Raw genomic sequence first — 13,181 nt, forward strand, 5'->3', positions numbered from 1 at the left:
CGCCGTGCGTACCTGGACGGGGATGATGGCCACGTATAAAAGGAAGGGGGTTGGGCATATATACCAGGATAGGGGATATTGTCAGAATTGGGTATTACCCCTATACCAGAAGACCCCCTCCCCCTTAAAAGTGCATCATGAACAATTTTTTGCTTAATTTTTTTTTTTTTTTTTTCCCTCCTCTAAAACCTAGGTGCGTCTTATGGTCCGGTGCGTCTTATAGTCCGAAAAATACGGTAATTGCTTTTCTAATATACTTTAATTAAAAGTTAATCTAAATTTATCTAACTGGGGTGTGTTTCTATGTGTGTATACATTTGTTTTTTTTTACCAACTTCCTGTTTGATAACATTTAGTTTGAAAATCCCCAGTGCATCCTGGGATATGAAGACGGACGTGATCAGGGAGCAGAGGCTGCGGTCACTGCTGCTGCCTCTTTCCCCACCCTGAATGAAGCGTCATCAGTGATGCCTGTTTCAGGGGATGGGCTAGTCCCTGCTACTCTGCGCATGTGTCAATTCTAACTATCAGTTGCTCAGCAGGATCTTGTCACTGTGCAATATTCTTTTTAATGCGCAGCGTCAGGGATTCCTCAGAGACGACACCGGGGAGATCACGCAATATCTCACCCTGCCATCACTGTGTCATGGATTTCGTCTGGAATCGCGAGCACACGATCCAGATTACTCAACAGTTCAGCAGTTTTTGGGGATTGCGAATCTCAAGAATGCTACCTCCCGGAAGCTAAAATACGATAAATGAGGGGCCCGGTGAAGAAAGCCATAGCAAATTCGGTCATGTCCCTTGGAGGTGCAATGTACCTGTTGGGTACCCTGATATCGTGGGTTCTGTGAGCACAATACCATTCCAGAGTTTTACAGTGGGATCTGCTACATAATGAAGTTTCTCTTAAGGGCACTTGGAAAGGAAGATGTCCTTATCACCCCGGTCAGTAAAATCTTTATAGAGGTTAGGCTCATCCTGCCACCAATCTCGAGGGGTTCCCTGGGTACTTGGGGTCACTAGCACAATTACCACAGATGCGAGTCCCAGAGGGTGGGGAGCCCAGGGGACCTGGTCAGATATCGAAAAGGGTCTCTCCTCCAATGCAAAAGAACTTGTCGGTCCGAGCTCTGCTGTGCCTGTTAGGGGTGAAGATCGGGTCCTAGGAGGCATCGTCTATGCAGCCTGCACAGCAGATCACAGCCCGGGCACCACGTCTCCGGGTAAATCTCCACCTTTTGAGTTACTTCTTGTGCAGCAGCCCCATGCAAGTTGCTCCGCTCTCCTCGGCCAGCTTCTGCTGAACAATAGCCCTGATCAGGTCAGTGGTAGCCCAGCGCTGCTGGATCAGATTTACAAATGGCAAACTAATCAGCCCTAGGCATTTCTAATATGTGCAGAGCAGGCGACATAAGTCTGACCGGTGTCCTCATAGACCTTTCCTCAGCCGGGGTCTAATAGGAGCAGTAAGATGGCCGTCATGGGGTCCATTGTTAGATCTCGGCTGCCATAGAAACTCATCAGCACCATGATCGCACCTCCCTCTCCTGTCTAAAGTGCCTAAATGCTGTGGAAGCCCCCTACTGTGTCATACAGTGCATTAAGCTGCCAGGATCCGGGTTGGCTCCACTGTCGGTGGCTGAGGCAGGAGCAGGACTGTGTTATACAGCCACACTTCTGCCGCCGATCTTGTAAGATCCCTGACAGGACCTGCCTGATGATAATGTGTCCTATAGAGCGGGTCCTGGTACCGGACTGCCCTGTACATATTCACCACTAGCTGGGAACCAGTTACTTACAAGGTCTAGTTTCGGATGTGTTTCCAGGATCTGTAGTTATCAGCATTTTATCCTTTAGGCCGAGTTATAATATCACTGTAACACTCTCGCCCTGTACCTGTATCCCTGCCCTGTGTGCTGCACAAAATTATATAACAAAGTGTGTGTGTGTACACAGATATCTATCTCCTGAATGGAATTACTGCTAGATCTCCTGTACATAGAAATATGAGGTTCTTAGCGCACATTTTGAGCAAATTGTGCGAGCCCATCTGCCAACGTCAAGGCGACCTCTTCAGATGGGTCCCTACACTAACACTACACTAACTTAGGAACTGGGGCTAGTTTTTTGTATTATTATTATTACCACCATTTTTACTACTTATTATTATTGCAATAATGCAATTAATTGTAACTGTTATAACACTAATTAAAAAAATTTAATTCAATTTTTTTTTATTATACTTGTGATTCTAATAATGGTATTACTAAAATCCCTTTGCCTAAAGCTGTTGATCCAGAAGTAGGCAAAAACCCCAGGACACCTAACGCCAATATGTTTCCTAGGGGAAAAAATTCCTTCTTGACCTATGGAAAAGGCGATCAGTCCTAGGACCCTGGATCAAACCTAATAATATTATTACAAGTTATATAATATTACGCTAATTATTGTACTACTGGAGTTATTTTAATTTTGTTTTTATAAATCTAACTATTTGAGATGGTTATACTTAACATTGTGCTATCTTATTACAGTATTATTCTTCTTTCCTATCACTACTAATACTGCCCTATACCTACAGTGTTGATCCAGAAGAAGGCAAAAAACCCAGGACACCTTCAGCCAATTTGTGTTACAGGGGAAAAAGTCCTTCTTGACCCCGAGAAAAGACGATCAGTCCTAGAACCCTGGATCAAACCTAATTATGTTACTAGTTATGTAATTACTATTACTGTACTAAATGTACTTCTACAGTTTTTAATATAATTTTTTTTATATATTTTGTCTTATGTCCTGCTTTCTTATTAAAGTACTACTCTAATTTTTCTATAACTATTTAATATTACAGTATTGATTGAACTACGTCTATAATTATTTTTATTTACTCTTTGTTCTTTCTATAGATATAACTAGTTTATATTTATTATTAATAATAATAACCTGCTATCTTATTACGGTATTATTCTTCTTTCCTATTACTACTAATACTACCCTATACCTACAGTGTTGATCCAAAAGAAGGCAAAAACCTCAGGACACCTTCAGTCAATTTGTGTCACAGCGGAAAAATTCCTTCTTGACCCCGAGAAAAGGCGATCAGTCCTAGAACCCTGGATCACACTGTTATTCTACCTACTACTATTACTACTGTTATTTTATTACTTTCTTACTATTATCACTAGTAGTATTACTCAAATTACACTAATACTGATATACTACCTCTAGATTACTACTATCCTGCTATTATTACTTTGGTGGATTTCTACTTACCAGCCGGTATTGCCGTATGATGATATCGGCAGAGAGGTCCCAGCAGGATGGTCCACATGGTGTTCCTCTTTCCTCTCAAATACCTTTTGATGTAATGGCAGATGTTGTTCTGCTTCTTCCTTTATGTTGTAGGATCGATTGTTGTGTCCTCTTCTGTCCTCTTCTGTCCTCTTCTGTCCTCTTCTGTCCTCTTCTGTCCTCTTCTGTCCTCTTCTGTCCTCTTCTGTCCTCTTCTGTCCTCTTCTGTCCTCTTCTGTCCTCTTCTGTCCTCTTCTGTCCTCTTCTGTCCTCTTCTGTCCTCTTCTGTCCTCTTCTGTCCTCTTCTGTCCTCTTCTGTCCTCTTCTGTCCTCTTCTGTCCTCTTCTGTCCTCTTCTGTCCTCTTCTGTCCTCTTCTGTCCTCTTCTGTCCTCTTCTGTCCTCTTCTGTCCTCTTCTGTCCTCTTCTGTCCTCTTCTGTCCTCTTCTGTCCTCTTCTGTCCTCTTCTGTCCTCTTCTGTCCTCTTCTGTCCTCTTCTGTCCTCTTCTGTCCTCTTCTGTCCTCTTCTGTCCTCTTCTGTCCTCTTCTGTCCTCTTCTGTCCTCTTCTGTCCTCTTCTGTCCTCTTCTGTCCTCTTCTGTCCTCTTCTGTCCTCTTCTGTCCTCTTCTGTCCTCTTCTGTCCTCTTCTGTCCTCTTCTGTCCTCTTCTGTCCTCTTCTGTCCTCTTCTGTCCTCTTCTGTCCTCTTCTGTCCTCTTCTGTCCTCTTCTGTCCTCTTCTGTCCTCTTCTGTCCTCTTCTGTCCTCTTCTGTCCTCTTCTGTCCTCTTCTGTCCTCTTCTGTCCTCTTCTGTCCTCTTCTGTCCTCTTCTGTCCTCTTCTGTCCTCTTCTGTCCTCTTCTGTCCTCTTCTGTCCTCTTCTGTCCTCTTCTGTCCTCTTCTGTCCTCTTCTGTCCTCTTCTGTCCTCTTCTGTCCTCTTCTGTCCTCTTCTGTCCTCTTCTGTCCTCTTCTGTCCTCTTCTGTCCTCTTCTGTCCTCTTCTGTCCTCTTCTGTCCTCTTCTGTCCTCTTCTGTCCTCTTCTGTCCTCTTCTGTCCTCTTCTGTCCTCTTCTGTCCTCTTCTGTCCTCTTCTGTCCTCTTCTGTCCTCTTCTGTCCTCTTCTGTCCTCTTCTGTCCTCTTCTGTCCTCTTCTGTCCTCTTCTGTCCTCTTCTGTCCTCTTCTGTCCTCTTCTGTCCTCTTCTGTCCTCTTCTGTCCTCTTCTGTCCTCTTCTGTCCTCTTCTGTCCTCTTCTGTCCTCTTCTGTCCTCTTCTGTCCTCTTCTGTCCTCTTCTGTCCTCTTCTGTCCTCTTCTGTCCTCTTCTGTCCTCTTCTGTCCTCTTCTGTCCTCTTCTGTCCTCTTCTGTCCTCTTCTGTCCTCTTCTGTCCTCTTCTGTCCTCTTCTGTCCTCTTCTGTCCTCTTCTGTCCTCTTCTGTCCTCTTCTGTCCTCTTCTGTCCTCTTCTGTCCTCTTCTGTCCTCTTCTGTCCTCTTCTGTCCTCTTCTGTCCTCTTCTGTCCTCTTCTGTCCTCTTCTGTCCTCTTCTGTCCTCTTCTGTCCTCTTCTGTCCTCTTCTGTCCTCTTCTGTCCTCTTCTGTCCTCTTCTGTCCTCTTCTGTCCTCTTCTGTCCTCTTCTGTCCTCTTCTGTCCTCTTCTGTCCTCTTCTGTCCTCTTCTGTCCTCTTCTGTCCTCTTCTGTCCTCTTCTGTCCTCTTCTGTCCTCTTCTGTCCTCTTCTGTCCTCTTCTGTCCTCTTCTGTCCTCTTCTGTCCTCTTCTGTCCTCTTCTGTCCTCTTCTGTCCTCTTCTGTCCTCTTCTGTCCTCTTCTGTCCTCTTCTGTCCTCTTCTGTCCTCTTCTGTCCTCTTCTGTCCTCTTCTGTCCTCTTCTGTCCTCTTCTGTCCTCTTCTGTCCTCTTCTGTCCTCTTCTGTCCTCTTCTGTCCTCTTCTGTCCTCTTCTGTCCTCTTCTGTCCTCTTCTGTCCTCTTCTGTCCTCTTCTGTCCTCTTCTGTCCTCTTCTGTCCTCTTCTGTCCTCTTCTGTCCTCTTCTGTCCTCTTCTGTCCTCTTCTGTCCTCTTCTGTCCTCTTCTGTCCTCTTCTGTCCTCTTCTGTCCTCTTCTGTCCTCTTCTGTCCTCTTCTGTCCTCTTCTGTCCTCTTCTGTCCTCTTCTGTCCTCTTCTGTCCTCTTCTGTCCTCTTCTGTCCTCTTCTGTCCTCTTCTGTCCTCTTCTGTCCTCTTCTGTCCTCTTCTGTCCTCTTCTGTCCTCTTCTGTCCTCTTCTGTCCTCTTCTCAGGAAACGCAACCAGATATTAGGAGCAATCCTCAATTGACAGAGCGCCTCTACTGACCTCATCCCGCTAAGTAAAAGTGTTTTCCTGCTTTACACAGAATGCGGACTACCATGCAGCAACCTATACTCCCGAGGGGCCGCAGGAAACTGGAGTGAATAATGTCCTCCTCTTCCTTTAGATTAAGCTTATGCCGTGTTCTCACTGGTGCTATTGGCTTCCATTGGAGATTTAAGCTTTTTGGTATTTTTGATGCTGTATAGTTAGTCACAAAGTTACCTGAGACGTAATAAATAGCATTAAAGCTGCAGTAATTTTTTTATGTACACTGCTCAAAAAATAAAGGGAACACTTAAACAACAGAATATAACTCCAAGTAAATCAAACTTCTGTGAAATCAAACTGTCCACTTAGGAAACAACACTGATTGACAATCAATTTCACATGCTGTTGTCCAAATGGAATAGACAATAGATGGAAATTATTGGCAATTATCAAGACACCCTCAGTAAAGGAGTAGTTCTGCAGGTGGGGACCACAGACCACATCTCAGTACCAGTGCTTTCTGGCTGATGTTTTGGTCACTTTTGAATGTTGGTTGTGCTTTCACACTCGTGGTAGCATGGGACGGACTCTACAACCCACAGAAGATGCTCAGGTAGTGCAGCTCATCCAGGATGGCTCATCAGTGAGAGCTGTGGCAACGAGGTTTGCTGTGTCTCAGCGTAGTGTTCAGAGGCTGGAGACGCTACCAGGAGACATGGAGGGGGGCCGTAGGAGGGCAACAACCCAGCAGCAGGACCGCTACCTCCGCCTTTGTGCAAGGAGGAACAGGAGGAGCACTGCCAGAGCCCTGCAAAATGACCTCCAGCAGGCCACAAATGATCCTCCTTAAGACTGTCAGAAGGAGCTCACTGATAGATTCTCAGTTAGCTAATTTTGCAGCCAGGAATAGACAGTGCAGCACAGATGCTACAGAAGGCAACATTTTTAATGAAACTCAATTACAGAAATCAATTTTAGCCCCAAATACTTGCATTAAAGTAAAAAAAAACAAATGACCCCAAATCTGGACAACCGCTTTAACTCCTTACCAACATCTGCCGTACGTGTATGGTATAAGTCAGTAGCGGGTGTATGGAGCAGAGTCAGCTCGCCCCGTACATGGCAGATAATGGCTGTGACAAACAACCAGGACCTGCCTCTAAGAGCTGCGAGTGGAGCGAAGATCTGCTCACCACTGTTAACCTGTTCAGTGCTGCTGTCAATCACTAACAGCAGCATTAACAGTGCACCAGCATTGGGACGCATCGTTCCATGTGCCCACCGGCGCTCCAGTGACGCGATCACAGGGCGCAGATGGACTGCTATGTCATCCGGGGGTCTGCTGAAGCCTCCGTGCCTGTCATCATAAAGCTTCATTTGGGCTGTAAAGAAGACCGTGATTTTGCTATATGGAGCATTACTGTGGTATCGCTGTATATAGCACAAGCAATCAGATGATGTATACAAATGCAGTGAAAATTTAAAAAAAAAAAAAAAAAAAAAAAGTTTAAAATATTAAAACCCCACACGTTCAGCTCACCTCCCACTAAAAATAAAGATAATAAAAATATACACATTTGTGGTATGGTCTCTTTCAGAGAAATACAATCTATCCAAATATAAAAAACAAACGATCAGAGAACACAGAAAAAAATTCAAAAAGCCCAAATTACATTTTTTTCGTTCGCCACAATACTGCAGAAAACCCTGTAAGAAGCGATGACCATGTCATATGTGTCCCAAAATGTTATCAATAAAGTCCTCTTGCCCTTCAAAAAATAAGCCCCCACACAGCTCCATCAACCCGAAAAACGAAAATGTTACGGGTCTCAGAAAAAATGGTGACACCATAAAAAAAAAGTTTTTTTCTTTTGCCAAAACTCTTGGAGAAGTTTGGTCTTGCTGTAATCACACTGAGGAGTAGGATCCTATTACCAGGTCATTTTCACCACACTATGTACGCCGATAAAACCGTTCCCAGAAAAACAGTGTCAGGCTTTTTTTTTCCTCGCACTTTTACTGCACTTGGACTTTTTTCCCCGTTTTCTAGTACTATGTGGTAAATGAATGGTGGGATTTATAAGTACCGCTCGTCCTGCAAAATAACAAGACCTCACACTATGTGGACAGACATGAAAAAGTTATAGCCCTTGGAAAAAGCGGAGGAAAAAACAGAAAAAAACATCAATTGGTTCTGTTGGGAAGGTGTAAAGCTGAAGAAACGCATGTAACAGCAGAATATGGAGGAAGGTGAGATATCACCGGCTGGTGGATACTACCTGCTCCATCGCTGGCAGAGTAACCCATCCCCATGGTGGCCGCTGAGATCTTCTCTTGTAGAAACGTCTCCAAAATCTATAAAACATGGGGAACAGTCAGCAGAGGGTTTGGTGATTGGCTCATATTGGCGATATACCCAGGGGCATTACTGGGCACAGGGAAGATTGGGAATGAATAGGATTGGCTGTTAGATATGTGATCTCTTCCATTAAAGGGGATGTCTAGTTGGAACAAGTTCTCACTGATCTCTGGATAGGTGATGACTCTTAGATCGGTGGGTTTGGCCGCTATGACCCAATCAGCAGAACAGCACTTATAGATAGAAGTGAGCGAAGTGCAAATGTTCAACCGCCGGTCCGTTCATTCTCTATGGGGGGCGCTGTACTCAGCTTTCTCCTGCATAGAGAATGAATGGAGCGGTGGTCCGGGGAGGTACTAGCAGGGATTAGTTGGGTTCCCAGCAGATCTAGAAGTTGTCACTTATCATGTGTTGGGGAATAATGACTTCTCCTCTGATAAATGTGCTGATTCCTGTCAGTTGTGGTCGCTGAGTGCGTGTGATGGGATGTGGCTCCGTCCGTTATATTATATCACGTCTTATACCTATAATCTCGCTGATCGCAGGTGTCTGTCTTCACACTCAGATGAGATGGAACAAACTGACCATATAGAACTTTTTTTTTTTTTCAAATTCAAACCGAGCAATCCTATTGGCTGAGTATGAATGCAGTTACCATGGTGACAGAAGTAGCTGCAGATTTAAAGGGACAAGATACTAATATTGTACTAAAGTGTATTTTATTATATACTTCACATAACTGACTGGGTACACCTTGGTGCTGGTGGGATGGCTTTTTTTTTTTTTGTCAAAAACCATGTTTACTAAGTACCCTATATTATATATATTTCCTATTGCTTTTACTTACTTATAGCAGGGTATATGTTCATATTGTTTCTATCCTAAGTTTGTCTATTTTCTAATAGAGACATGACCAGTCCTCTTTAGAATTTTATAGTGACCCCATTGAGGTCATGGACTGATATTGGGGATTGCAGAGTTGGGGCAAGGTGTTGGTGCTAAGTAAGTGACATCAAATGAAGGCTATGGTGCATACACAGTAAATCAGTCTTGTTATTCCACAGAAATCCTGTTCTATAACACAAAATATCTTCACATGGTGAGGAGTTGTGTTGTGTTTTTCTCCATTTACATTCTAGCGTGGTGATCACATAAAATGTAAAATTCCTATTCAATAATTACTGAATGACAGTAGCCTGTATCCCTGGAGGACAAGTCATTTACCGGTTCACCAGGTTTGATGTTCTAATGCATTTAGATGTTTCAGTATTTGTATATATGTATATATTTTTTTTCCCCCCTTAAGGGTATTCAAGCGCAAACGGTGGCAAACTTCTTCCTCTCCTTTGAAGCACAGCTTTCAATTATTCCTATCGTAAACCAGGTAAAAAGCTTCGAGCCGAGCACGATCAGACTCCTTCAGTCCCGCAGCAGGTAAATCTGTGAACATCGCCGGCACTCCTGCTGTTCCTAGTACCGATCCCTCTGAGCGGCTGTGCAGTAATGAAGGCAGGATTCACCCCAAACTTGCTCGTCTTTTTTTTCGATTTCCAGTTCTGGTAATTAGTGATACACATGTGTATATCCAGTGGTCAACTCAAAACCTATGTATGGAAAATCAATTGTTTGCTGTATGCATCTCATTTGTAGGATGCACACTATTCATTTCAATATGGAGCGGAGTAGGAGGAGACTTTCATTACTGTTCCCTTTACTTCCTCCCTGCTGATAGGAAATGCCATGCTGTTTGCTTGTGTCCTGTGATTACAGCAGCCTGCAACAGTTTTCAGCGTGCACTCCCCGGCTCAGGCATCAAGCAGTAAATGATAACATTAAAACGCTGCTACCCCTTTGTTAGTCACTTTTTTATCTTCTTCCCCCTTCTACGAATGCTATAGTCCGTTATTCTAGAACTGCTCTGAAAATGGTTCTCTCTGGAGTGTTGGGATTTGGGTTTAGGGTGGGTTATGGGAATTGAAGTTCAGATACTTTGTTCATATTTTTACTATGGAATTACTATGTCATGTATGTTATTTGAAAGATGGAATATTTGTAGTTGGAGTTTTTCAATAAAAATGATTTGATTAAAAAAAATATATGAAATTAAAATTCCTCTGTTCTTGAGAAAGCATAGGATTTTACTAAGAGGTAAATTGCACGTTCCTTGTTTTCCAGGCACTTTACATTTTTGCTAGTTTTGTACGATTACACAATCCCTTTTATAGGCCAGAGCCAGTTGTACATCTCTCCCTAAACTCTTGTTCACACTATATTTTAAGCCAGTTTTATTATATGGTTTCTAGATGTTGTCCAGCTTTGATAAATAATTAGTATTTATACTTTTGCTTTTAGATAGACTTGAAGAATGCAGATCCGGAAAGGGTGGAGAAACAAATTGAGAAGATGTTTGACGTTCCCGCTAGTGACTGTATCCGGGTACGATGCGCTCCAGATCAAAATCATTCCTGTAGGCAAATTTAACTCCGCTGTCTGTACCTTGTCTTTTATTTTTTTCTACAAAATGTGGCTGGAAAAGGGGCAATGTAGCGAGGAATTTACATCAATTTTTGGTGTTAAAAAAAAAAAAAAAAACCCTTTTGTGATGCATCATTTTTGCGTAAAAATATGCAGCGTCCTATTTTACAGCACTCTTGCAACTTTTAGAAATTGGGCTTGGTAAGCTACACAGGTCTAAGAATGACTGGTGACGTTAAAAGTGGATAAAGATACACGGTGGCTCAGGGGTTAGCATTGTTGTTTTGCAGCACTGGGATCCTGGGTTCAAATCCCACCAAGGACGACATCTGCAAGACGTTTGTATGTTCTCCCTGTGTTTGCGTGGGTTTCCTCCGGGTTCTCCGGTTTTCTCCCACAGTCCAAAGACATACTGCTAGGGAATGTAGATTGTGAGCCCCGATGGGGGCAGTGATGATAATGTCTGTAAAGTGCTGTGACATTAATGGCGCTATATAAGTGAGTAAAATAAATAAAGATAGATGGAAGTGCTACATAAACATTTATCAAACATCGTGCAACACTTTGATACATTTGGCACAAATAATGGTAACACAACCACAAGCAAAACTGACCTGAGAAAGTCCCTTTATGATACATTTTTCGGAAAGAATTTGAAAGATTTAAAGCGTTAGAAATGAAGAAGATTATCCAATATCCCAGAAAAAGGAAAAGTCTCCAGATGTCTTTATGCCGGATGCCGGTCTGTGTCCATACCTAAAGAAGAGCTGCCAAAAGAATGGGAAAGGAATCCTTTAGTAAACATAAATATCCATTGGGGTTTTAGGTGTTAAAAAAATGATCATATGAAAGATTTTGTGATCTGCGGTTACATGATTGTAATAACAACATTAAAGCCCCATTCAGATGTACAGGCTTTATCCATGAGAAACTGAGCAGAACGATATATAGGTTTGTGGGAGAAGATTCAGTATAAATTGTAATTTATTCATTAGATTTGAGAGTCCTCAGTGGTTGATACCTTTAATGGCTAACTGAAAAGATGGTAACAAATTGCAAGCTTTCCAGACTACTCCGGCTTCTTCATCAGGCAGACCTGAGACCTGAGTAGTCTGGAAAGCCTGCAATTTGTTACCTTTTAATGGCTAACGGAAAAGATGGTATCAACCACTGAGGACTCTCAAATCTAAATACTCTTCTATCTACTGGCTAATACGGTACAAAGATAGATGTTTTTCCTGTATCAATTTATTCAGTGGAATACTGCTGTTTGTACAGATGAGTCCAGTGGGCGGTCCTACTAGTGATTGACAGCTATCTTTGCCTGCATGGTCATACAGGGAACTGTCAATCACTTAGTAGGACCGCCCACTGGACTAGTGTACATACGGCAGGACTTTTCACTGCATAAAATGCCAGTTTTGCTGACTCTCTTCCCACAGATATGTCTATCAGTCTGATCAACTTCTCTGCTCTACAACACCCCCCTACAGATCTTATACCATTTCAGCATGACAGGTTCCTTTAATCACCTGCAGATGACATAAGTAGCCATGTTCTGTGTGGCTTACGGAGGGGCTTGATTGCTTGTCAGCTTCAAACAGGTTTCATTTCTTCTGATTCGTTGTAGCCGAGTTCTAAACTGTATTAAGAAATTCATTTCTCTGTTTATTTCTATTAGATGTCGGGGAAGCTTGGAACAAATGTGGAAAGTGTTCTTCAAGAAGTTGTCAGGAGGCTTCCACCGTGAGTACGGACTAATGCGGCTCTATCCATCTTCTCTTTATTAAAGGGAACCTGTCACCTTGGAAAATGCTATGTACCTGCAGGTATAGGGTTAATCTGCAGATAAATATTGTTACAATGCTGCCCGGCCGCCTTATTGATAGTGTAGGTACCGGGAGAAAATTAACTTCTTTCCTCCCTGCAGCCGCCGGCCTTCACTCATCGTTGTGCACGGAGCGGCTACAGTCTTGGATCACAGCACCGCTCGCTATATCAGGGGCGACGGCTGTAAACCCGGCCCGGATTTTGATTGACAGCTTGCTCTGCACAGATGCGCTGCAGAACCACTTAGAATCTGAGTGAAGGAGTAGTATGTTCACAGATAGAGAATATGGCTCATCCACGTGCAGATCTGCTCCACGTCCGATTACATATTTGTGGGAGAAACCCTAGTGGCAGCCTCATATTTCTGACATGGATCCTCTAGCACTATTTGTGAAACTGCGGCTCCCAGCATAACTTGATGAGAGACCGTCAGTCTGCTGGGACCTGTAGTTTCACTACAGCAGGAGTGTCACAAGCTGCGGACCTCTGCTCACCAGCACTGGTCGGCATTTTCAGCACGTGAACATACGCTATGCTTTCTGGAGACACAAGGGTGTAGATAATTTTATCAAACCCTTGACTGTAAGTTTGAACCCTAAGTGGATTATATTGTTCCCACAGTTTCAGTTTTGGACCATTTAAGGGGAATTTAAAGGGTTCTGGCCACTGATTTTCCTTAAAGGGGATCAGTATCCCTGTATGTCTTTGTATATACTTGATAAAGACCTATAACAGGTCGAAACGTTATGTGATGGCGGAATAAACTTTGTCTTTTGGAATTCATCACTCTGGACTGAACGCGGTTTACTTACCTTTATCCCCTTTAACAGGATGTCTTATTTTTGTGTTTTAGTCCCAAGATTGAAAAGGGCAGCCCTCTTAAAGCCCTGCTGTTTGACTCAACGT

The sequence above is a fragment of the Phyllobates terribilis genome, unplaced genomic scaffold (genome assembly GCF_046119375.1).
Source record: "Phyllobates terribilis strain yellow unplaced genomic scaffold, ASM4611937v1 Scaffold_607__1_contigs__length_977875, whole genome shotgun sequence".
Classification (NCBI taxonomy): Eukaryota; Metazoa; Chordata; class Amphibia; order Anura; family Dendrobatidae; genus Phyllobates; species Phyllobates terribilis.